The sequence below is a fragment of the Macaca thibetana genome, chromosome 3, assembly GCF_024542745.1.
Source record: "Macaca thibetana thibetana isolate TM-01 chromosome 3, ASM2454274v1, whole genome shotgun sequence".
NCBI lineage: Eukaryota > Metazoa > Chordata > Mammalia > Primates > Cercopithecidae > Macaca > Macaca thibetana.
Genome location: NC_065580.1, coordinates 181607168 through 181635038, shown reverse-complemented (window position 1 = coordinate 181635038; position 27871 = coordinate 181607168). Strand labels below are relative to the sequence as shown.

The 27871-nt window shown below is 36.6% G+C and overlaps 1 long non-coding RNA gene and 1 other non-coding gene across 2 annotated transcripts in view; one reads left to right on the top strand and one right to left on the bottom strand.

Annotated features, from left to right (window-relative positions):
• Nucleotides 1-474: 474 nt before the first annotated feature.
• The window catches only part of LOC126951132 (uncharacterized), a 38464-nt gene continuing 11067 nt past the window's right edge, over nt 475-27871 (bottom strand). Inside the window, exon 3 of the long non-coding RNA XR_007724365.1 lies at nt 475-539. This is a non-coding gene — a long non-coding RNA (uncharacterized LOC126951132). The remainder of the gene's footprint in view (nt 540-27871) is intronic.
• On the top strand, nt 25786-25892 carry LOC126951784 (U6 spliceosomal RNA). The gene has a single exon (XR_007724646.1). It is a non-coding gene; the product is annotated as a U6 spliceosomal RNA (small nuclear RNA).

Below are 27871 nucleotides of genomic sequence, written 5' to 3'. Positions count from 1 at the left end.
ATAGCCTAAGAAAACTCTCTCTTCTCAGACACTATTTGCCTCAAATCAATAGTATGCAGAAAATACCACCCACCACAGGACAAATGAAAATTGAAAATTGTCTTGACTCCAACTACAGCACAAAGGGGAAAAAGACGTAACAATCTAATTTTCAAGAAAGCAGTCTCAGTTAAAAGCATTGGTCTCAGAAGTCTTTTTTTGGTGACTCTGCAGATGATCCTATTAGATTCTAGCAACTGCTAAGATTGAAATACTCCAAAGTGAGACAGAATGTTTAGGAAACACAGACTAGATGGCCTATGATTCGTTAACTTTATTAAACAGCACTGTATTTCCTGAACAAACAGAACAGTACACTGGTATGTTCCTGAACTTTTTAAAGTTTTGCAGTTGATAGGGTTCAGGACACACTAACCCAGAATGTGGCATCTTGACATTTGAAAAATTATAGAAACATGAAGGTCACCCTCACCTTCCCCTTGCCCCTTCTCCTCTGAAGCAGGCCATAAAACGTAGAAATAATTCTCTGACCTTCTCTCCTGTAGCAGAGAATAAAATCAGTGAGTTTCCCGGGAAGCAGGTCATAAAATCCTGTTCCCTGAGGTGCCCTCCTTGTACCTGGAGGGAAAGAATGTTCTTATCTCTGAAGTCAGAGAGACACAGAGAAGAATCTGAACAAACAGGCCTTGCTAAGATGGGGTTTGTGACCATTAGATCATACCTCGTTTGTCCAATCACACTTCTGCACAACTCTCCACTCTTCCTCTTACCTAAGCATAAAAACATATAGGTTTCCCTGTTTCTTTGGGTCATTTTTTTTTTTTTTTCTTTTTTTTTTCTTTTCCTTTTTCTTGGAGTCAGATTCTTGCTCTGTCACCTAGGCTGGAATGCAATGACACGATCTTGGCTCACTGCAACCTCTGCCTCCTGGATTCAAGAGATTTGACTGTCTCAACTTCCCAAGTAGCTAGGATTACAGTCATGCACACCACTCCCAGCTAATTTTTGTATTTTTATTAGAGAAGGGGTTGCACCATGTTGGCCAGGATGGTCTCGAAATTCTGACTTCAAGTGATCAACCCGCCTCGGCCTCCCAAAGTGCTGGGATTACAGACGTGAGCCCCTGCGCCCAGTGGGTTTTCATTTCTGAAGGCTCCCATGTCGGGCAAAACTTATATTAAATAGATTTGTTTTTCTCTTGTTAATCTATCTTTTGTTACAGGTGCCTTACCTGGGAACATTGAAACAGGTGAGGAAAAGATTAACACTTTTTCTCCTTTGCACATTTCACTTAATTAGAGTACAACAGACTCCAAGTCTCTCTTACTTCTTGCTTTCTTACCCTATGCCCAGCTTTAATTTCAAATTTAGTTTCAGTGGTTAATTGCCTTAGAAGCCTGGGAAATTAGTTTTTATGTTAACTAAACACCAAATGTGAATAAATCACTCTGCTAGATGCTTTACATAGTCTACCCAATTTTCCCTTAAACAACTTCCCAAGGCTTATGGTTTTTTTCCTATTTATTCTTAGGAAAACTAAGAGTCAAGTGATCAAGTAACCATCAAGGAGAGATTCATAATCTTTCCACTGGACCAAGTCTGTCTCCATGTTTATTCAACACACAGTGGCTTCAAATGCTATCCTCTTTATAAAACTTGCTCAGATTAGGTATTCTTCCCCCTCCTTCCCCATCTCCACCCAGAACTCCAAGATATGAGAGCAATCTGGCTTATCCCTTCAATCTCCCAGGTGAACCAGAATCAAAATAATTCCTAACAAGAACAACACGTTCTAGTGAAAAACAACGTGCCAGTTGAGGAATTAGATGTTCTGGGCTCCATTGACTTGACCGGCTGTGTTACCTGTGCCCGATGATTTAACTGCTCTTAGCCTTATGTTCCTTGTCTTTAACTGAGGTTAACCATCTAGTAATATAGAACTTTTTAGTTTGAGTTATAATGGAATCTCTAAGAGAATAGGTATATTTTGTAAGGTATTCTTTAAATTAACATTTAATCCATAAACTGCACATTACGGACATTGCCCACACTTTTTAATTTAATCTTTTTTTTTTTTTTTTTTTTTTTTTTTTTGAGATAGGGTCTCACACTGTCACCCAGGCTGAGTTGCCATGGCACAATCGTGGCTCGCTGCCGCTGTGACCTCTTGGGCTCAAGCGATCCTCCCACCTTTCAGGCTCCTCAATAGCTGGGACTACAAGTGCACGCCACCATGCCTGGCTAATTTCTGTATTTTTAGTAGAGATTTGGTTTCACAATGTGGCCTAGGCTGGTCTCGAACTCCTGGGCTCAGGCTATCTGCCTGCCTCAGCCTCCCAAGGTGCTGGGATAACAGGCATGAGTCACCGTTCCCAGCTGCTCACAACTTTAAAAAAGAAAGTTTAATGTCTCAACTACATTCTAATGTCATTTGGATTATGTTCCAAGAAACTCTTTTTTGTCAAGGAAAACAATTATTTTTACAATCACGAACATGTTAGTTTATTATTTGACATTTAAAATGTGCCGTTCTTAGATTGAAATATCTCTATCCAAGGTGCACCAAAAGAGAATGGATTCCCTGAGATGATCGAGCACAGCAGCATTTGAGCTATCAGACAATCATAAATTGGGAATGACAGGTATGCTGACCATGGCGCATTCCATGGTGAGAATGGTAAGGACTTAGCAGCCTCCCATTAAATTAATGAGAAACCTCAGCCTTTTTGGCCAGCAGGATTAAGCAACAAAATGGAGACATCTCAATACCTTTCTACCACCCTGGGAATGAAAGGCAAGATTGACAGGACAGCCAATTCAGCTAAGTGTTTGGCTTTTCACCCAGGTTACCCCTAGACAGGGTTATTATTCCACTATTCTCTCATTTTGGCTTTCAAGATTAGCAGCAGTTAAAATAGTGTTTTTGAAGTATTTATGTTGTTTACACCCTTGTTTCCTGAATAAATAAGAAATTAAAAGACTAGGAATCCCTCCAGGTCCCTAAAACTGTCCAATAAAGGTATGCTCTTAATTTGGATTTATAAGCAGGGTTTTCATTTTATGGTCTGCTTGCTTTTTATAATCAGCAACTCTTCAGTCTGCAATCTAAAAGGAGGCATAGCAATTAGTTAAAACTTAAAATGAAAAAGACTAGAATCTAACTGCATTTTTTCTATTCTGTGAGGCAGGATGTTAAAAATCAAAGTATTGGCTGGGTTCGGTGGTTCACGCCTGTAATCCCAGCACTTTGGGAGGCCGAGGCGGGTGGATCACGAGATCAAGAGATCGAGACCATCCTGGCTAACACGGTGAAACTCTGCCTCTACTAAAAATACAAAAAAAAAAAAAAAAAAAAAATGAGCCGGGCGTGGTGGCGGCACCTGTAGTCCCGGCTACTCGGGAGGCTGAGGCAGGAGAATGGCGGGAACCCGGGAGGCTGAGCTTGCAGTGAGCTGAGATCGCGCCACTGCACTGCAGCCTGGGCGACAGAGCGAGACTCCGTCTCAAAAAAAAAAAAAAAAAAAAGTACCGGATTGGGAATTAGGCAAGTAGTGCCACTAACAACCTGTGCAGCCTGGAAAAATCTGGTCTCTCAAAGCCTCAGTCTCGCCATTGGTAATCAGTCAGACTGTAGGATGGCTACATTTTTCAACATTTTTAACTATGCTGCTCTCTTTAAAAACAAAGAATGAGTAGGTAACAGAGCACAGATATTCCCAAGAAGATATATGCCCAAGAAAATGTATCCTTTCTTGGGCATATATCTTCTTCTATAAATGGGGATCTATTTACAGATTTCATTTATTTATTTTTCTTGAGACGGAGTCTCACTCTGTCTCTCAGGCTGGAGTGTAGTGATGCGATCTCGGCTCACTGCAACCTCCGCCTCCTGGGTTCAAGCAATTCTTGTGCCTCAGCTTCTTGAGTACCTGGGATTACAGGTGTGTGCCACCCTGCCTGGATACTTCTTGTATTTTTAGTAGAGATGAAATTTCACCATGTCGGCCAGGCTGGTCTCACACTCCTGACCTCATGTGATCCACCCCCCTCGGCCTCCAGAGTGCTGGGATTACAGGCTTGAGCCACCACACCCGGCCTGTTTACAAATTGATAGCATCTGTTTTTCTACTATTGAACACACAAATTCTAATCCATGGAAATGCCATTTACATATTGAAGAGTAAGGACACAGAACATTGTTCACATTGCTACTGTTAGTATTCTTTACTGGGACTGATAGCATCACCTGTTAGGTCAACATTGATCCACCAGTCAACACAATTTGCTTGTATTTTTGCTTTCTTTAATCCATAATTTAATTCTCTTAACCCCACCCCTGCCCTGGAGAAAAACCATAGACATCATTTCGAAGGAGTTTATTTCTCATAATCTTTTAAAACATAGATCATGAAGTGACTGTGTTTCCATTTAGGGGATTAATTCTCTGTGTGTTTTCTAATTCCTTAGGCTGACTTGTCTTATCATCTCAACACCCATTAACATCTCACCCAGAGAACGGAAGCTTAAAGAAAGCTGTTGAAGATTTAAGATAATCTGTAGGTTTGGATGGAAGTTTTTTTAAAATGTATTGTATTTATTTCTTTATTTGAGACAAGAGTCTCGCTCTGTCACCCAGGTGGGAGTGCAGTGATGCAATCTCGGCTCACTGCAACTTCTGTTTTCCGAGTTCAAGCGATTCTCATGCCTCAGCCTCTGGAGTAGCTGGGATTACAAGTGTGTCCACCACACCTGGCTAATTTTTGTATTTTTTTAGAGACGAGGTTTCACTGTGTTGGCCTGACCTCAGGCGATCCACCCACCTCGGACTCCCAAAGCGCTGGGATTACAGGCATGAGCCACCGTGCTTGGCCAAAGGTTTTTAAATTGTAAAGACCTGTAACATTAACCTTTGCATAGAGAAACACAGAGTGGGGTTACTAGATCTGTATGTTCCACAGACTTCTGAGAGAGCTTAAGCCCGAGGAAAATAATGAAATCCAACTTTAGTGTCCAAAATTTATTAGTAGTTTTTTATTAAAATCTGCAAGGAAAAGAAAGAGCAACATTGAGCACTTACTATTTGACAAGTACTTTATGTATATTAGCTTGCTTTATCTTATCTTAGCCCTAAAAGTGTCATGAGTCCTGGTTCACATATAAAGAAACTGAGGCTTAGCAATGTAAGGATTATTCCTTTGACTCTTTCTTTCTGTGACAGGTAGTCAACAGCAAAATCAGTATTCCACCACTAGTCTATGAAGCTCTAAAATTGATGTTTTCACTCTGTCACTGCTTCTCTTGCAAAACCTATTAGATGTTTCCTTTATTTCTGTTCTTCATACTTCTTTCTCTCTATTGATTGATTGATTGATTGAGACAGAGTTTCACTTCCATCACCCAGGCTAGAGTGCAGTGGCATGATCTCGGCTCATATGACCTCCACCTCTCTGGCTCGAGCAATCCTGTCTCAGCCTCCAGAGTAACTGGGACTACAGGCACGGATCACTGTGCCTTGCTGATTTTTATATTTTTAGTAGAGATGGGGTTTCACCATGTTGGCCAGGCTTGTCTTGAACTCCTGACCTCAAGTGATCTGCCCACCTTGGCCCCCCAAAGTACTAAGATTACAGGTGTGAACCACAGTGTCCGATCACTCTCTCCATCTTTAAACTTAAGGTGAAGGCTTTTTAGTTTAATTTTCTTCCACCTACCAAGCTTCTGGTAATAAAATAATTTTTATTTTATTAGAGTTTGCATTTATTGAGAATTATGTGGCCTAAACTGCACTGTAGGGTTTGGCACTATAAGAATAGCGTTTATGGATTTGAAAACAAAGGTTGAAAAGATTTAGTAATTGCCTACAATGAACTTGTTGGTGAGTTTTGAAGGAAAAAATTCAATCCCTTGTCCATGTAACTACAGAGTGTGCTGTTAGCCACTATTTAAAAATCTAAGCCTCAGGAAGAAAATATATATTAAAATTTCTTTTATTTCAAGTAGGGGGGATTTAATTAAATTTGTATTTTTCAAGGAGATTTAGCTGCTTATCTCTATTTTGAAAATTCTCTTCAGCCTTTTGCTTTTTGAAAAACGATTTGCACTATGCCTAAGAAAACAAGAACCAAACAAAATGCCACGGATATTATGGTTTACCACTGCCATCTAATGGCCGCTAAGACTAACAAATTGCAAATGTTTTATGACCGAAAATGACCAATGTACAATTATTAAAATATGGAGCTGCAAGGTTGAGTTTGAAGGGGAATGCTGGAGTAGTGTAATTTGATTTCATTACTTACTCTGGATCTGAGCCATCCCAAGAGTAAATACACAGTTGTAGCTCTTCCTGCGTGTGTCATGAAGTAAATGCTAGTGTTAGAGGCCTGTAAACCATGAACTGTAAAAAGTGAACACGCCATGTGCAGGTGGGAATTTTGCTTTAAATTCTGTAAACTTTTGGGGTAAGCACAATTTTAAGTCGCATCTGTATATTTCAAAAACATTTTGGAATTAGCTGTGTGAATGCCGTGCTGTGCTTGGTGACTGATACATACACTGAGCAAAACCAGCTGGTGTTTTGGTCCACAGGAGCATGGATGGTGCTACTAGATACAGCATTCTGAATTTTTATTGCATGTAGATTAATGTAACACTTCATTTTTCGTTTGTTTTGTTTGCGAATTTGTTCAAACACTTCTTTGTTTGTTAGCTTATTTAAACCACTTGTGCCAGAGATGGCTGTCCATTTTGGAGTGCAGACACCAGAGATTTTGGATTCAGATATGTTTAGAATCATGAGTTTGAAGAACATGCAGCTATTCTAAATTTAGCAAATATTTATTGAGTTTTGGTTAGGTGTTGCATACAGAGTAAACATGGCATACTCTTCTTGCCTTCAAAGTAATTGTAGACATATCAAGTAACTATAGAAAGCTGAAACACAGATAGGCAAACACAAGACAAAATGTGGTTAGTGGGATTGAGGACATGTTACCCCAACATGTGACACCTTGACTTTTGAGAAAACAGCAGAAGCAGAAAGGTCACTCTCACTTTCCCATCACACTTCTCTCCTAAAGCAGGCTACAAATCCCAGCAAGCTTACTCTTTGACCTTCTCTACACCCTCATTTCAGAGGTATCCTCCCTATACCAGGAGGAGAGAAACAGGGACACAGAAAAGAAGCAGAACTTACTAAATTCCTGCCTCCCCCCAGCCCAGTTTATTACCACTAGATTATGCCCTCTTTGTCCAATCATAATTCTTGACAACTGTTTACTCTTAATCAAACTGAAGCATTAAAATACGCAAGCTTACCTGTTTGGGGGATCTTCATTTCTGAAGGCTCCTATGTTACATAAAATTTATATTAAATAAATTTAAATCCTACTCAAACTATTCCTAAAAATAGTTGAAGAGGGAGTATTTCCAAACTCATTCTATAAGACCAGTATTACCCTGATAGCAAAACCGGACAAAGACAACAAAAAAAAGAAAACTACAGGTTAATATCTCTGATGTATATTGATGCAAAAATCCTCAAATAATTCCAGCAAACTGAATTCAACAATATATTAGAATGATTATTTATCATGACCAAGTGGGATTTATCCCTGGGATCCAAGGATTGTTCAACACACACAAAATCAATTAGCATGCTACATCATATCAACAGAATGAAGGATAAAACCATATGATCATTTCAATTGATGTGGAAAAAGCATTTGATAAAATTCAACATCTCTTCATATAAAAGTCCTCAAAAAACTGGGTATAGAAGAAACTTACCTCAACACAATAAAAGCCGTATATGACAGGCCCACAGCTAGTATCATATTGAATGGGGAAACACTGAAAGCTTTTCCTCTAAGATCTGGAACATGGCATGGATGCCCACTGTCACTATTGTTATTCATTATAATACTGGAAGTCCTAGCCAGAGCATTCAGACAAGAGAAAGATGTAAAGGGCTCCAAATTAGAAAGGAAGAAATCAAATTATCCTTGTTTGCAGATGATGTGATCTTATATTTGGAAATACTTAAAGATTTCACAAGAAAACCATAAGAACTGTTAAATTTACTGATAAATTCAGTAAAGTTGCAGGATATAAAATCAACATACGAAAATCAGTAGCATTTCTATATTCCAACAGTGAACAATGTGAGAAAGAAATAAAAAAGCAATCCCACTTACGATAGCAATACATAAAATTAGATATCCAGGAATTAACTTAACCAAATATTTCATGATCTGTATAATGAAAACTATAAAACACTAATGAAGGAAATTGAAGAGGACACCAAAAAATGGAAAAATATTCATGTTCATGGATTGGAAGAATCAATATTGTTAAAATATCGCTACTACCCAAAGCAATCTACAGATTCAATGCAATCTCTGTCAAAGTACCATTGACATTCATCACAGAAAAAGAAAAAAAAACCTAACAATTATATGGAACCAGAAAAGATCCAGACTAGCCAAAGAAATCCTGAGTAAAAAGAACAAAACTGGAGGAATCACATTACTTGACTTCACATTATACTACAGAGCTGTAGTAACCAAAATGGCAGGATACTGACATAAAGACAGACACATAGACCAATGAGAATAGAGAACCCAGAAGTAAGACGTGCCTACAGTATTTTTGACAAAGGTACCAAGAACATGCACTGGGAAAAAGATAGTCTCTTCAATAAATGGTGCTGGGAAAACTTGTTTTACAGATGCAGAAAAATGAAACTAGGTCCCTATCTCCAACCATATACAAAAGTCAAATCAAAATGGATTAAAGATTTAAGTCTAATACCCCAAACTATAAAACTACTACAAGAAAACATTGGGGAAATTCTCCAGAACGTTGATCTAAGCAAAGATTTCTTGAGCAATACCCCACAAACACAGACAACCAAAGCAAAAATGGATGAATAGGATAACATCAAGTTAAAAAGCTCCTACATAGCAAAAGATACAATCAACAAAGTGAAGAGACAACCCACAGAAGGGCAGAAAATATTTGCAAACTACAACTACTCACTTGACAAGCGATTAATAATCAAAATACATAAGGAGCTCAAACGACTCTGTAGGGAAAAAAAAAAATCTAATATTCCAATCAAAAGATGGGCAAAAGGTCTGAATAGACATTACCCAAAATAAGACATACAAATAGAAAACAGGAATATGAAAAGGTGCGCAACATCACTGATCATCAGATATACGCCAAAAAAAAAAAAAAAAAAAAAAACCTTACAATGAGAAATCATCTCACCCTCGTCCAAATGGCTTATACCCAAAATACAGGCAATAACAAATGCTTGCAAGGATGTGGAGAAAAGGGAACCCTTGTACACTGTTGGTGGAAGTGTAAATTGGTAAAACCACTATAGAGAAGCATTTAGTGGTTCCTCAAAAAACTAAAAATTGAGCTACCATATGATCCAGCAATCCCACTACTGGGTATATACCCAAAAGAGAGGAAATCTCTATATTAAAGAGATATCTGCGCACCTATGTTTGTTGTGGCACTGTTTACAATAGCTAAGATTAGGAAGCAACTTAAATGCCCATCGACAGATAAATGGATAAAGAAAATGTGAAACATATACACAATGGAGTACTATTCAGCCATAAAAAAGAATGAGATCTAGTCATTTGCAACAACATGATGGAACTGAAGAAGACCATTATGTTAAGTGAAATAAGCTGGGCACAGAAAGAAAAACATAGCATGTTCTCACTTATGTGTGGGATCTAAAAAACAGCTGAACTCATGGACATAACGATTTGAAGGGTGGTTACCAGAGGCTAGGAACAGTGTGGGGGATTTGCAGGGAGGTGGTGATGGTTAATAAGTACAAAAAAAAAATAGAAAGAATAATAAGGCCTACTATTTGATAGTATAATAGGGTGACTATAGTCAATAATAATTCTATATTTTTAAATAACTTTTAAATAACTTTAAAGAATATACTTGGATTGTTCGTAACTCAAACAACTGAGGGGAGTCTCCATGATGTACTTATTTCACGTATCAAAACGTCTCATGTACCCCAAAAATATGTACACCTACTATATACCCACAAAAATTTTTAAGTAAAATTAAAAAAAATTAATTGTATGCTTTTTTTTTTTTTTGGTTAATATGTCTTTTGTTATCATGGTCCTGGCCATGAACCTAAGATGAGAAGGAAAGATATTTCTTTTCACCTACATGGCACTGCAAGGAATGAGTGAAGAACAATGTCTCCTTGTTCATATGTGTGTCTCTAGAAGTCAGCAAGCACCTCACACATGGTAAACACCCAAATGTTACTGGATGAATGAATAAAGTACCATAATTGAGTTAAATGTGAGTGTTATAAGACACCTAACCACAATTCGAGAGATTGCGATCTGGAGTAGGAGACTGGGCTAAGGCATGATTAGGCATAAGCAACCACGAGAGGCAGTGGAGCAGTGTGTTTCAGACAGACCTCAGGGGTCTTTTTTTTCTCTTTTTTTTTCTTTCAGAAATCTGTCTTTTGTTCTTTGTTTTCATAGGTTATTGGGGAACAGGTGGTGTTTGATTATATGATTAAGTTCTTTAGTGGTGATTTGTGAGATTTTGGTGCACCCATCACCCAAGCAGTATACACAGCACATAATTTGTAATCTTTTATCCCTTACCCCCTTCTCATTCTTTCCCCCTGAGTCCCCTGTGTCACTCTTATGCCTTTGCATCCTCATAGCTTAGCTCCCACTTATGAGTGAGAACATGTGATGTTTGGTTTTCCATTCCTGAGTTACTTCACTTAGAATAATAGTCTCCAATCTCATTCAGGCCACTGCAAATGCTGTTAATTCATTCCTTTTTATCACTGAGTAGTATTCTATTGTGTGTGAGTGTGTATGTGTGTATGCCACAGTTTCTTTATTCCACTCATTGATTGTTGGGCATTTGGGTTGGTTCCACGTTTTGCAATTGCGAATTGTGCTGCTATAAACATGCATGTGCAAGTATCTTTTTCTTATAATGACTTCTTTTCCTCTGGGTAGATACCCAGTAGTGAGATTGCTGGGTCAAATGGTAGTTCTACTTTTAGTTCTTTAAGAAATCTCCACACTGTTTTCCATAGTGGTTGTACTAGTTTACATTCCCACCAGCTGTGTAGCAGTGTTCCCTGTTCACCACATCCATGCCAACATCTATTATTTTTTGATTTTTTTGTTTATGACCATTCTTGCAGGAGTAAGCTGGTATTGCATTGTGGTTTTGATTTGCATTTTCCTGATCGTCTTAGGCGAAAAGACTAAGAACTTAAAACCTGTTCTAGGGGAGTTTGCAATGCAGAGTGGCCAACAGAATCATCTTGCCCACTATCATACTAGCCAATCCATAAGGAATGTAAACCCTATCTCTATCATACAAAGAATAAGTAAAGTGGTGTTTGGAAAAGGAGGTGATCAAATGGAAAGGAGGGATAGAAGAAGGAATCATGGACTGAATTGGCTTCAAGCTAGACCGTCAAATGTGGGTAGGAGAAGAATAGATAACCTTAAGGTAGGGAGGCTTTTTAAATTGGAAAGAAGCCCCGGCTAGAGGCTCAAAGACAATAAATAAAAAACCACAGTTAGAAGTCAGTAAAATTAGATACATAATGTTAAAACCAACGTTATTCACATTACGGTATGTAAATGACATTATATAATACTTAGTTTGGGTCATCAATATGGTGGTCATTGTGCACATCCGAAATTAAGAGAGACAGGAAACATATAAAGAGTTGAGAAATGGGGATGAATTCTACTTCTGGTAAGGTAGGGCTGCATACTTTGAACGAATATTCCTACTAAAGACAAGGTGAAAAACGGACATTTCATCAAAGCCATTAGCCTAATGACACCAAAAAGCTCAGAAAAATGGTGAAAAATTATCAGGTGAATATCCAAAAGAAGATTAAAGTCCAGAAAAGTGAATCCAGCTGAGAGGGCAATTTTTCCCTTGGGGACATTAGCTGCTGAGGACCTGGCCAGGGCTTTTGACGGCTTCCCAGGGTAAAGACGGTGGCATCTAGGCCCACATTTTAAGCTTGGGGCCCTGAAGACTACGTTCTGAATCAACCTCAAGCAGCACTGCCCTCACATAGACTGCAGCCCAGCTTCAAAGCAGCTCAATCTCTGAAATTGAGTTAAGATGTTCTAAGGCTACTAGCAATTTAGAAATTTTGTATTTCAGCCTATTTCATGTTCCTTTCAGCTAAGTTTTCCTTCTACTGGACACAGGTGGAATCTCAATGAGAAAAGATATTCGTGAGACTATTAAGGAAATATAAAATGATGTACCATGCATGTTGCAAAAGGGAATTTTGTTTATGATGCTAAGGAATTTAGAGGAAAACATTGCAGCTTTGTTTATTTTAAAAAATAATAAAAGTTAAAGTTAAACTTTTTTATTGGTGGCCAAATAAGGACCATTCATATATTTGGCTGTCTTTTGACACCTCCTTTACTTGAAAATCCATTTAGAAGGCTTTTCTAATGTGCTATGTGTGGAAATTGGTTGCAAGATTTAGAACAAAAATAATTCTGAGTGACATGTGAATTATCAAGTCATAGCTGAGAGAACTAAATCCAGTTTCTGAAGAAATAATACAGTTAGCCTTGTACCACTGGCTCTGATGGAGTTTGATTTTTGTGGGATATGGATGTTTTCAGTTTTTGATACATAGTCTCAAGATATAATTAAAAGCAGGCTTTGGTGCTATTTTTGGAGGAATATAATCTGCTACTCAACTTTAAGTGTTTTGGTACATCTTCCTGTTTAATTCATTTCTCTGAGTCCCAATATGTCAGAACAAGATGTCCTCCTTCTTTCATTTTGGGGGACACAATTTTTATTTCTGTAATTTTAATTATCACTTGTCTACTCTGTTCTTTACAGTATTTTTACATGTGGGCCACTTTGTTAAGTGACTAAGCAAAGCCTGAGCCACCAGATGCTGACTTGCAGGAAAAAAAAAATGAACTTAATATACTCCAGTAAATCCAGTGGTAAAATTTGCCACAGCCAAGTCTTATAGTACAAAATATTAAACAGGAATCTGTGTCTAAGATATTCAAAATTATTTTAAATTTTTAATAAAATCAGCAGAGAATAACCATGAAATTTAAAAAAAATGAAAGCAATTATAACCACATCATAAGCAAAATGTTCTCTTCCTCCAAACCTTCCATGGTAATTAATTTTATGTATCATCTTAGCTAGATTATGGTGCCCAGTTGTTTGGTAAATCCCTAGTCTGCATGTTGCTGAAAAGTATTTTTTAGATGTGATTAACATCTACAACTGGCTGACTTCAAGTAAAGCAGATTACACTCCATAATGTGAGTGGGCCTCATCCAACCAGTTGAAGGCCTTGAGAGTAGAGACCGAGGTTTTCCTAAGTAGAAGAATTCTGTCTCCAGACTGCCACATGGAAATTCTGCCTGAATTTCCACCCTTCAGACTCAAGAATGCAATATCAACTCTTATCTGAAATCTGAGTCCAGTTTTTCCACCTGTCCCATGAATTTCAGGCTTGCCAGTCCCAATAATTGAGTCAATTCTTTAAAATAGGTCTCTCTCTCTCTTTCTCTCTCTCTCTCTCTGTCTCTCTCTCTCTCTCTCTCGTGTGTGTTTCCCTGGAGAACCCTGACTAATTCTTACACCTTCCAAGGAAGGAATAAGTTTCCAATGGTTATTTGTAACATTCCATGTAAATATTTCAATGCATCTAACATACATTTTAGAGTGGCATTTTAATATTGCCTTTGCATTTTGTTTAAAACCAAATGGATAGTAGCCACTTATAACCCATTTATTATGGATGGCTGTTTTAATACTTTCCAGGAGGTTATGTTCTTTTGACCCTCCGAGGTTTCTTCCCATAGTTTCACCCTACTTTTGCTTTCATTCTAATCCTTAAAGAGCATAAAAGCTTATTCTTTTCCTCCCTGAGTAAATAAAAGCAATATAGTTATGTCATCTTGTGGCCCTTTGTGGATTTTAGGCCAATTTCTTCTTTCCTTTCATGAAAACAACTATTGGCACGAAACTATTTAAACAACTGTTATTTAAATCTACGGGAAAAAATACTGCTGATTTTTATAAAACAGTTGCCAGAGAATTACAATTAAGCGCAATTTATGAAAGGCATGAGTGTTAGGGCCATTGCTCAGGGCAACAACTAGTTGGGAGGAAACAAAACTAATTTGTTACAGAAGAAGAGTTAGTAATGGAGAAGTCTAGAAGACAAGTGTTCAATGAGTATATGAAGACTAGTGAGTTAGTCATGGAGAAGTCTAGAAGACAAGTGTTCAATGAGTATATGAAGACTAGTGAGTTAGTCATGGAGAAGTCCAGAAGACAAGTGTTCAATGAGTATATGAAAACTAGTGAGTTGGTAATGGAGAAGTCTAGAAGACAAGTGTTCAATGAGTATATGAAGACTAATTTTGACATTTTCATTCTCAGCTCTCTCTTCTTGCAAGTAGGAGAAAAGACTTCAGTTTCAGACAATCAAATGGAAGAATTCTAAAAGGTACATTTAAGAATTTCTTAATATTTTCTCATAATCTAATCAGACTGATTATATCACAAATAGTTGTCATGGAAAAGAAAAAAAAAGTGTAGGCAGCTAAGGGAAGGAGATAAAAGAAACAAAAAAAGAACAGTTGATAAAATATCCAAAATTGCATCGTACATTAAACTTATAATTTTTCAAATGTCTTTCTTTATATAGTCACTTGGAGATGATGATTAACTGTATTAGTTTCTTCAAAACACACTTGGGAACATTTTAACGAAGTTATATAAGTACCAGTGTTCACAGTATGGCAGGAGAATTTTATCTTAGCAACTGGTATTAGTGATCTAAAAATGTTTCACCCTTGTATGAGCACCCTAAAATCTGTTCTTACACACGCCCTCCAGATTTTTCCCAATATAAATTGGCAAGTCTTTGATTCTTTTTATGTATATGACATCAACCAAACTTGCAAGTTTTTAATTTGTAGTTTATCCCCTTTGCTATACTGACACCTAACTCTAGTGACAGGTGTGGACTAAGGAGGGATAAGGAGAGACATGTGGGTAATGGACTGTTTCTTTAAGGAAATCACTATGGTGAGGTGATAACAAAATAATCCTCAAGCAATGGAGAAAGAACTCTCAGACAAGAGAAAGAAATCTGCTTTTGAGGGTAGGAGATGCTTCGTGGAAGGTGGGCGAAAACTATCTATAGATCTGATTTCTGGTTCTTGAATTTAGATATTTGGGTTTATAATTCCCTTTCTTTACACCATCTAATTCTACTAGAAAGAGCCATGCCACCATACAGGTCTTCCATTTTTGCTACCATACTTTGGTGGTGACAATGCTGATTCTTTGTCATGGATTGCTGAATTCCAAAACCAAAATATTAGGGAACTTCAACTGGATGCATTCAGACCAGATAACCAATCCCATTTTCTCTGTATTTTCCCAGGAATATTTTGTTTGTGTCTATCTGCTTTGCTTTCTGTATCAATTAAGGCGTTGTTTTGCAATAAGTAACAGAAACATATTGTGGATAGCTTCAATACATATACTTTAAGGATATCAAAGCTCACTATATTAATAGAAGGCTTGTCTGAAGCGGCATCTCTTAGCATCTCATCTGGCCCAGATGTGGGCACTGCTGTTGAGAATGAATTGCTATCATTCTTGTATGCATCACGAAGTAAAGATTCCAAACCGTGTATGGAAAATCCAGTTGAGAGAACTAAATCATCGTAACTGCTTGGCCGTCAGGCTATTCCTTATTCTCTTTGCCCTTTGCAGTGGGAAGTAAGATACTGCCTTCCAAAAGGAATTATCCATGGTGGGAAATTACCTGCAAATAGGACACCATGCCAGCTCAAAATACAAGTGGGTACTGAAGTTCCTTATCCTTAGACGTTGTTATCCTTATACGCAGCATAATCTTCACCATTGACTAAAATACCCTCTAATGTAGATAACTTGTATTTGCCTCTTAGAGAACTCTGAACTGCTTCTACCCTGGACATGTCTTGGCTTCTTTTTTCCCCCTAGAAAGGATCAAAAGCAAGCTTTATTTTTTTCATTGTAATCGTTCAGTCATCGTCAGTCTATTAACTTGTGTTGATTTGCAAGGCGGCAGCCAAATGACTGTCACAATAACAAAAGCCAGTCTCCTTTGATTGTAGAATCATCAATAATATTTATTCATTTGTCTCTGGCATGAGACAATTACTTTTCTACTACAGAAAGGCCATTTTAACTGAACTTGTATTTCCTGCTTCCCAGGCATTTTGAGTAGGAGGAGGGCAGACCGCCCTAATGCAATTGTTTTGCATCATCTTAATTTGAGTGGAGCCTGACATTCCTCAATTCCTGATTGCATGCCAAGCTGTGGGGTGTGGCAAACAGCTCAGTTGTTTTAATTCCAGAAACTGAGTGATGACATTTTGCTAAGCTTCTTTCATATACGCCCTCATGAAGGGTGGGAAAATTTTGAACTCTGGGCTTCAGTTTATGTGTTATGTTTAGTAAACGTGTAAGTAACTAAAGCACCTTTGTTTACTTGGTTTTGACATTTTGAGAATGAAGTTTTCTCACCACAAGATAGAATACCAAGTGAATCTTGTTCTTCACACGTCCCTGATAAAGATGAAGAAACATATGATTGAGAAGTTAAGTGATAATAAAAAAAAATGATAAAAACCAAATGAATAGTATAGGCAGAAAAGGGAGTAAGAAAGAACTTTGGTGGCGGTCATGGCAGTGGGAATGGTGAGCTATCCTTTTCCCCCAAGTTCTGCATCACAGAGAACAGGTTTAATTTGTTCTATGTTCAGATATAAATCAACCAAAAAAATTATTTTAATTTGTACTACTACTAGGTAAATATTTTTGCCTCCACTCCCCTAGGAGAAGATACTAATGCATAAACTTATTCCACTACTACCCCAAATAACTGTTCAAACCCAAAGTAAAGACTTAGACCCCAAGCCTGAATCTGGTACATGGGATCCCTGGGTTGGCAGCCTTAAACATGTATAATTTTGCACTGAACCCAAGGTTAGATCTTGGGGGGGAAATCTTTGAGTTGCTATGTCCAAGGGAAAATGTTTAGGAATGTGACATGGGGCATCACGTCTTTTTGCCCAGGCCCTGAGAGGACCTGCATGTGTTTTCAGAACAACTTCCATCTGGAACTTAATATCCCTATAAAATGGATGATTGTAGAGGACTGCCTGTGGCTTAGGCAGAACTGTAGCATTAAACAGAGAAAGAAATAATCTTTTTAATAAAATGGTGCTATAGGATTTCCCAGTTTAAACTCCAGTTACCCTTCCTATATCCCTCCTGAATTGGTTTTACAAGTTTAAAAGAACAGACAATGAAGTCCTGTTGGACTGGTTCACACAAATCCACAGCACCTGACAGGTTTAAAACACACTAACATTGGAGTATTCCCCAGTGTCGCACACTATCTACACATATTCTGGGTATATGAGTATGGAAAGGAAGGGACTTTTCCAAAATATTTTACAAACCCTGAATTCCTCTCATGGGGTTAGAAACTCCTTCCTTAAATAACAACTTCATAAAAAAAAACTTCCGGAATCCTACAATATAGTATCATCTCTAAATTTTTTCTGTCAAATCCACAGTACAATAAAGATTCTCCTTTATTTCTATGTATTTATTTATAAATAAAATTTATAAATGAAATTTATAAATAAAATACATAAATAAAATTTATAAATAAAATACAATTTATTTATTCATAAATAAAATAAAATTTATAAATAAAATTTATAAATAAAATAAACTTTATGAATAAAATTTATAAATAAAATAAACTTTATAAATAAAAATATATTTATTCATAAATAATATAAAATTTATAAATAAAAGGTATTCATAAACAAAATTAAATTTATAAATAAAATTTGTTTATTCATAAATAAAATAAAAGAGTAGATGGGACTACAGGTGCATGCCACCAGGTCCAGATAATTTTTTTTTTTTTTTTTGTATATTTTGGTAGAGATGAGGTTTCACCATGTTGGTCAGGCTGGTGTTGAACTTTTGACCTCAAGTGATCTGCCTGCCTCTGCCTCCCAAAGTACTGGGATTACAAGTGTGAGCCACGACTCTTGGCAAGACTTGCCTTTAAACATAAAATGCCATGGAGTAACAAAGTGAAGGAAACAGAATTCCCAGAATTTTTGGCACTGTTCTTTGATAGCAATAGCATTAGTAAGAGGAGAAACCTACACTGCATTTTCTTTGTCCCTGATTGCCATGGAGTGGGTCATCCAGGGGAGGAAGTAGTGTGGTCTTTTGGAAGAATATGAAAAGGGGAGTTAGAAAAAAGAACGAAGGGGGTATGGTTTGTGACATGATCTTGCCCTTCTCAAGTAATTAGAAATTTGAAGGTGCTTGGGGGTATCAAATGACACTAAATTGTACACGTATTTCTAATTCCTTACTCCTAAGATATTGCTTAATAAAATTCACTTTAAAAAAAAAAACAAAACAAAACAAAAAAAAAACCTCTCAGCTGAGGTGTCTAGGTTTTGATTCAATACCAGGTAAGGAGTTTAGAGGTTGCCACTCCATTCTAACAAGTAAAAAGTTAAACAGACTGAAAATATCAACAACTCTTGTCAGGTCTGTAAGCAAAGTGAGGTCACAGAGCAAATCGCTGCTCCTAAAATTGGAGAGATGGACAAGTGACTATAGAGAAGCACAGCTTACCAGAGCAAAAATCTCCCTGGAAACCAGTAGGAAAACCTGAACTGACATTTATGGATTGCTGAAGGCTCAGTATGGACAAATATGATAGATAAAATCTCTAGGGCAACCGAATCATTGTAGGGTCCCCACAATTTTGTGAGTTTTGCCTCCTGGAGTCCTAACAGGTTCTCTCAGTGAATAGTGAGGAAAAATCTCATTCTTCCAGCATGGGGAGGGGAAAAGGTACCACCTTGAAATACACCAGAGCATTCTAGAGCATTCTGTTCTACTTAACAAGGTTGCCCTTGGGAGAAGCTGTTTAACCAGAGACTAACTTAATGTGGTTTTCTCAGAGCCTGTGTGACCAGGTAGAAGAGAAATACCCAATCCCAGTCCCTCTAGGTTCCACATGGGGAAAGAGAAACCCAACTCCAGCCCAGTCCAGCCATTGTGCCTCATGAGAAAGGGAAGGGGACTGAAAAGCCCTTGTGAAGTTCACAGTCCAGGTAAAAGCTCAATAAACACTGACACCTATTCATGAGACTACAGGACACTTCTCCTCCCTTCACATCTTTCCACCATATTACTAAAGTCCTCTTCACAGTAGTTTCTTTAACTCTATCCATCATGTCTAGCTATCAAGAAAAAATTACAAGCTGTCCTAAAAGGCAAAAAGCAGAATTTGAAGAGACAGAGACAGTATTAGAACCAGACTCAGATATGGCCAAGATGTTAGAATTATCAGACCGGTAAGTTTAAACAACAATAAATAATATGCTAAGGGATCTAATGGATAAAGTAAATAGTACGCAGGGACACACAGATGATGTAATCAGAGAGATGGAAATCCTAAAATAGGGCCAAAAAGAAATATTAACGATCAATCATACTATAACAGGATTGAAGAATGCGTTTCATGGGCTTATTAGTAGACTAAAAATGGCCATAGAGAAATCTTTGAGCTTGTGGATATCTCAATAGAAACCTCCAAAACTGAAAATCAAAGAAAAGAAAAACTGACAGGAACAGAACAGAATATCCAAGGGCTACGAAAACTACAAAAGGTGTAACATGTGCGTAATGCAAATACCAGAAGAAGAAGAAAGAGAGAAAGGGACAGAATAAGTATTTGAAACAATAATGACTGAAAATTTCCCCAAATTAATATCAGACACTAAACCACCAATCCAGCAAACTCTGAGAACACTAAGGAAGATAAATACACCTCCCCCCCCAAAAAAATACACTTAGGTATATCATTTTAAAACTATAGAAAAGTCAAAGATAAAGAAAAAATCCCAGAAGAAGCCAAAAGAAAAGAAAACCTTACCCACAGAGAAGGAAAGATAAGAATTACATCCACCTTCTCCTCAGAAACCATGCAGGAAAAAAGAGACTGGAATGAAATATTTAACATGTTCAAGGGAAGAAAAAGCAACCGAACTAGAACTTTGTGAAATTATCTTCAAAAGTGAAGGAGAAATAAAAACTTTCTCAGATAAACAAAAATTGAAGGAGTGTGTTTCCAATAGGCATATGTTGCAAGAAATGTTAAGGAGTTTTTTAGCAAGAAGAAAAAAATACATAGGTCAGAAACTCAGATCTACATAAAGGAAAAGCATAGGAAAATGAATAAATGAAAGTAAAATTAAAATTTTTAATTTTCTCATTCTTAATTGATCTAAAGAATAACAGTCTTTAAGATAATAGTAACAACAATATGTATGTGTGTATATATGTACTTATTATGCTTATGTATAAATTAAATGAAATACAGCAATCAGGCAAATGATGGGAGGAAAGAATTAAGATTATTTTGTTATTATAAGGTATATACATACTACCCAAAATAAATGATATAGTCTTATTTAAAGTAGATTTGAATTAGTTATAAATGCATATGGCAAACTTCAGGAAAACTACCTTTAAAAAAGTGTAACTGATGATCTAGGAAAAGAGAAAAATTAAAATCATATAAAATGCACAATTAAAATGACAAAAGACAGAAAAACAGTGTGCTGTAGATGGAATGTTTGTCCCCCTCCAAAACTTATTTAGAGATTTAATTGCCAATGTGATGGTATCAGGACGTGAGAGCTTTTAGAGGTGGTTATGCCATGTGGGTGCCACTCTAATGGGTGGGTTTAATGTCTTAATCAAAGGGTTTTCAGAAGTGGGCTCTCTCTCAACTCTTCTGCTTTTCTGCTGTGTGAAGAACAATGTTCTTCCCCTCTGGGGAATTCAGCATTCAAGGTGTCATTTTGGGAGCAGAAGCCAGGTCTTCAGCAGATACTAACGTTGCTGATGCCTTGATATTAGGCAATATCAGCCTCTGCAATTGCAAGCCAATAGATTCCTATTCATTATTAATTACCCAGGCTGTGCTATCCTGCTATAGCAGTACCAACAGATCAAGAAACACTGGAAGACAAAAATAGGAACAAGCAATAAAAGCAATAAATTAAAAACAATAACAAATACAATAGATACTAATCCAATTACATTAATAATCACTTTAAACATCAACGGTCTAAATGCACCAATTAGAGAACAAAGATGGCAAGAGTAAATCAGAAAGGGGGACCCAGCTAGACGTTGTCTATAAGAAACACACTTTAGTTGTAAAGACACATGCAGATTAAAAGTAAATGGATGGAGACAGATAAACCATGCTAACACTGATGAAAAGAAGGTGGTGTCACTATTAATTTCAGACAGAGCAGACTTCAGAGCAAGGAAAGTTATCAGAGATTAAGAAGGGCATTACACAATGATAGCGGGGTCATTTATCCAGGAAGATATAATAATCCTGAACATGTGTTTGCCTATAACACGGTGTCAAAATATGACACAGTGGGAGATTTTGGTATGTATTTCAAAACTCCTTGATCAGAAAAGGGACAGACCCAGCAGTCGAAAATCAATAAGAACATAGTTAAATTCAACAATGCCATCAAGTAACTGGATATAATTGACATTTATAGACTACTTTATTTAACAACAGTAGATTACATATTCTTAAGCTCACATGAAACCACAAGAGACCACAATTTGGGCCATAAAACACACCTCAACAAATTAACAAAAAATAGAAATTATATTATTTCTGTTCTCACACCACAGTGAAATTAAACTACAAATCAATAGCAAAAAGGTAGCTGAAAAATCTGAAAATATGTGGAGATTAAACAGCATACTTTTAAATTACTCGTAAGTCAAAAAAGAAATATCCACAAAAAATTTAAATATTTTGAACTAAACAAAAATGAAAACACAACTTAAAATTTGTGTGATACAGTGAAAGCAGTGTTAGAGGTAAACTTACAGCATTGAATGCACATGTTACAAAAGAAGAAAGATTTAAAACCAATTATCTAAACTTTAACCTAGGAAACTGGGAAAAGAGCAAATTAATTTCAAGGTTAGCATGAGAAAAGAAATAATAAAAGTTAAAGCAGAAATCAATGAAACTGAAAATAGAAATTCAATTTTTTAAAATCAACAAAACCAAAAGCTGGTTCTTTGTAAAGATCAATAAAATTGATAAGCCTCTAGCTAGGCCAAGTTACTAAAAATGAGAGAGGACACAAGTTATAAATACCAGAAATGAAAGAGAGGGCATTACTATGAATCCCATGGACATTAAAATGATAATAAAGAAATACTATGAATGACTTTATGCCCATACATTTGATATTCTAGAGGAAATAAACAAATTCATTGAAAGACACAATCTGTCAGAACTCACAAAGAAGAAATAAAAATGCTAAATTAGCCTATATCTATTTAAAAAAATTAAATCACCAAACAGAAAGCACCAGACTATGGTTTCACTGGTAAATTCTATCAAACATTTAAAGGAAGAAATTATACCAATTTCCTACAATCTCTTTCTGAAGATAAAAACAAAGGGAATAATTCCTAACTCATCTGTGAAGCCAGCATTTCCCTAATAGTAAAACGAGACAAAGACAATACAAGAAAACTACAGACTGATATCTCTTATGAATGTAAATGCAGAAATCCTCAACAAAATATTAGCAAATTGAAGCCAACAATATATAGAACGATTATACACTATGACCAGTGAGATTTAGCCTAGGTATGCGAGGCTGTAGACTCAACATTCAAAAATTAATTAATGTTATCATCATACTAACAGGCTAAAGATAACAAATCACATAAGCATATAAATAGATGCAGATAAAGCTTTTAACAAAATCCAACAGTTATTCATGTTAAAAACTCTCAGTAAACTAGAAATAGAGGGAAACTTCCTCACTTGATAAATAGTATCTATGAAAATTATTATTCTGAATGGTAAGAAGAGAAAAACCTTCCTACTGAGTTGAGGAACAAGGCAAGAGTGTCCCTCCTCACCACTCCTTTTCAACATTGTACTAGAAGTCTTAGTGCAATAAGACAAGAAAAGGAAATAAAAGGAATATTGATTGTAAAAGAATAAATAAAGATATCTTTATTTGTGGATGACATGATTGTCTATGTAGAAAAAGTCTAAGAGAGTTTGACCAAAAACTCTTGAAACTAATAAGCTATTAATATCATAGCTAGGTTGCAAGATAAAAGGTTAATATACAAAAAGTCAATTGCTTTCCTGTATTTCCTGCTTTCCTTTCCTGTATTTCCTGTAAGCAAATGAATTTGACATTAAAAATGCAATACCATTTATATTAGCATCTAAAAAACAAAATGCTTAAGAATAAACCTAACAAAATATACGCAAGATCTGTATTAGGAAAACTACAAAACTCTGATGAAAGAAATCAAAGAACTAAATAAATACAAATTGCATGTTAATGAATAGGAAGACAATATTGTGAAGATGTCAGTTGTTCCCAACTTGGTGTATAGATTCAATGCAATCTCTATCAAATTCCATCAGTTATTTTGTAGATAGCACTAAACTGATTCTAAAATTTATATGGAGAGGCAAAAGATCAAAATAGTTAACTTAATATTGACGGAGAAGAACAAAGTCAGAGGACAGACATTACTTGATTTAAGATGCATTACAAAGCTATGGTAATCAAGACAGTATGGCAATAATAAACAAAAAGATCAATGGAACAGAATAGAATACCCTGAAACTCACATAAATATATTAGTCAATTAATCCTTGACAAAAGAGCAAAAGCAGTTCAATAGAGAATTGATAATGTTTTTAACAAATAGTGCAGAAATAATTGCACAGCCACATGTAAAAAAATTAATCTACAACAAATCTTACACCCTTCACAAAAAATGACCAAAATGGATCACAGACCTAAATGTAAACACAAAACTATAAAACTCTTGGAAGATAACAACAGAAAATCTAGAATAAGCTTATCCAACCACAGACCGCATGTGGCCCAGGATTACTTTGAATGCGGGCCAATCCAAATTTGTAAACTTTCTTAAAACATTATGAGATTTCTATTTGGGATTCTTTTTAGCTCATCAGCTATTGTTAGTGTTAATATATTTTTTGTGGTCCAAGACAATTATTCTTCTTCCAATGTGGCCAGGGAAGCCAAAAGATTAGACATACCAATCTAGAAAACCTTGGATTATTCTAGATTTTTTCAATATGTGACTTTTTCAATATGACATCAAAAGCTGGACTTCACTAAAATTGAAAATTTCAAGCCTGTAAAAAACAGTGTCAAAAGAATGAAAAAGCAAGCCACAGACTGGGAGAAGATATTTGCAAAAGACATACCTGATAAAGTACTGTTATCCAAAATACACAAAAAACTCACAAATAAGAAAACGAACAACATGATTTTAAAATAGTCCAGAAACCTTAACTGACACCTCACCAAAGAAGATATACAGATGGCAAATAAGTATACAAAAAGATACTTCATGTCATATGTCATCAGAGAAATGCAAATTAAAACAACGAGATACCACTACACACAAATTAGAATGGCCAAAATCCAGACAACTGACAATACTAAATGCTGCCAAGGATGAGGAGCAACAGGAACTCTCATTCCTTGCTGATGGGCATGCAAAACTGTATAGCCACTTTGGAAGACAGTTTGGCAGTTCTTACTAAACTAAATATACGCTTACCATATGATCTAGCAGCTGTGTCCCTTGGTATTTATCCAAAAGAGTTCATGATGGTAAATTTTAGGTGTCAAGTTGACTGGATTAAAGGATGTCCAAATAGCTGGTAAGGCATTATTTCTGGGTTTGTTGGCAAGAGTGTCTCTGGAAGAAACTGACATTCGAATCAGTAGCCTGAGTAAGGAAGATCCGCCCTCACCTATTGTGGGCAGACACCATCCAATCAACTAAGGGCCTAGACAGAAGAAAAAGCAAAGGAAAGGTGACTTCTGTCTCTTTCCTGAAATGGAGGCACACTTCTTCTCCTGCCCTGGGACATCAAAACTCCAGCTTCTCCAGCCTTTGCCATCTGAGACTTGCACCAGTGGCCCACCAGTTTCTAAAGCCTTCAGCTTCAGACTGAGAGTTATATTGTTGGCTCTAGTCCTTTAAATTTGGACTGGCTTTCCTGGTTCCCCAGCTTCCAGAGGGCCTATTGTAGAGCTCAGGCTCCATAATCCCATGAGCCAATTGCCCTAATAAATTCCTCTCATCTATCAATCTGTCTACTATCTCTCTATCATTATGAATCTATGTATATATCTATCTACTCCTATTGGTTCTATCTCTTAAAAGAACTCTGACTAATGAGGAATTGAAAACTTATGTCCACACAGAAACCTCTACACAATGTCTATAGCAGTTTCATTCATAATTGCCAAATCTTGGAAGCAACCAAGATGTCCTTCAGCAGGTGAATGGACAAACTATAGTATATGCATATGATGGAATATTGTTCAGTGCTAAAAAGACGTAAACTGTGACACCATAAAAAAGACATTGAAGAAATTTAAATGCATATCACTAAGTGAAAAAGCCAATCTGAAAAGACAACATACTGTATGGTTTCAATTCTGGAAAAGGCAAAATTATGGAAATAGTAAAAAGACCGATGATATGCTCCCTTCAGAAGCACGTACACTGAAACGGGAATGACACAGAGAAAACTAGCAGGGCCTTTGCACAAGGATGGCATGCAAATTCACATAGCATTCTACATTTTATAAAAAGAGGAAACCCTCATGAAAACTATAAACTTTGGCTGTTGAGCTGCTGATGCATCAAGGTAAGTCCATCAGTTTTAACAAATGTACCACTCTCATGGGGGATGTTGATAATGGGGAAGGCTGTGCGTGTGTCAGGGCAGGAAGTATTTGGACAATCTTGGTACCTCAACTCAGTTTTGCTGTGAATCTAAAACTGTTCTAACAAAAAGTCCAGTAGAAATAGTAATTCTAAAAATTACCTTCCACTGTGAAACATGGTTCCAGACCTGGGGGGCATGGATAAAGATTTCTTTAAGCAAATTCTACATACATTACACTAGCATTATAGTAAAGCTCAATTACTTGAAGTACTCTGCCTAGGTGCTTATTTCTACCTTTCTTCTTAAATTGGTGTTTCTAAACTTACATTCAACAGCTGGAATGTGAAGAGGACAAAAAGAAAGAGGGGAAAAGATATGTTAAAATGTTGGTAGCGTAAGATGCTTGGCAAAATAGGGAAGAGTCCTCCTCGTTTCTTAATGAGTTTGTACATAAAAGGCCCAGGAACCAAGCCAAACCTACAGTGTTCCTTCGTAACATAAGCAACTAGGAAAAGATTTCGCTATGTGAAGCAGGAGAGCTCTGAAGCCCTGGGCTATAGGCAGAAGCCAGGGGGGTTTATACTGCTAAACTGTCTCAACAGTTCCTTTCTTAAACTTGACTTCCACTGGAGACAGTGTCTTAGGCATAGTAGTGAAATACAGTGGTGACTGGAGCAAGCCAAGTGGTACTATCTATGTTCAAGACAAACTTGTTTGATCCTTAGATTTCTTCCGGAGACCTGCAGGTAGGGGGATGAGAGGGGAAGGCTACTAAAATGATACTTGCTATTATTTTACCACCTGACAATAGTTTACCCAAAGGTGAAACAGACTTAGTCTCTACCTCAATTCTGTGTCATCATTTTTGCCTGAAGGTTTTGAAATAGCTTCCAGTCTTTCCTATATCTGGTCTGTCTTTTACATTGCTGTCAGATCTTTCCAAGTTATGAATGAGATTAGTGCCTGGTAATAATAGACACTCAAATATTTGCTGAGTAAATGAAGTTTCTTCCTATGATCAAATCCCTCCTATGGCTTCTACTTTCTTATACTGCAGAGTTTCAATTCCTTAACATGGTGTCTGAGACTTCAAGTCTTCATGAATCCTCCTCTTTTCTAGGTTCTTATCACACTCTCCTCTTTGTGATTCCCTAACTTTGAGCCATTCCTGTATGTTTCAAAGCATTTACATGTGCTATTTCCTCTTGTTCTCATGCCTTCATTCCTACTCTGTCTTGAAAGTTTGTTCCTCCTCAGTCCTGCTCCTCAATGAAATCTTCCTCGGTGGTATCCAGACAGATTGAGTTGGTTCCATTACAGAATTTCAATGAAACTAGTAAAGTGTATTCTGCTTACAAGTACATTATAAATGGTTGTTTACATGTTTGTCTTTCTTGTTAAATGATGTCTTTTGAGGGAAGAGTTCTCAGCTTGATTGTCTATGTCAAAGTATGGATCATGCAGAACAAATAAAAGCAATGGGGGTAGGCAAACCTAGATGAGACTTCGGGCTTCCCTTTAAAATAGTAGTATTTCTGAAATGTTTTCCTTCAATCATTTAGCTTAAGCCATTTACCTAACTTGGGTTTTAAAATCAGTCTCTCTTATTCAAAGAAGTCACAATTATACAGTAGCATCAAAATAAGTGAATACACTAAGATAGTAACATAGGTATGAAATTAACCATTCAAAGACAAAATATAGAACTATATTTAGTTCAGAAGTTAGAATTTCAGATCTGCAGGTTTGTGCCTGGTCTACAAGGAAAAAACTAATTAAAAAGTCACCTAGTTCCCAGGTATTCTTATTTATTCCATGCCATCCTGCTGTATTTGTGTTTGCTTCTTTAATTCTTAAGTGTAAAAGTGAGGATAATTGGAGAGAAACTAAGATGAG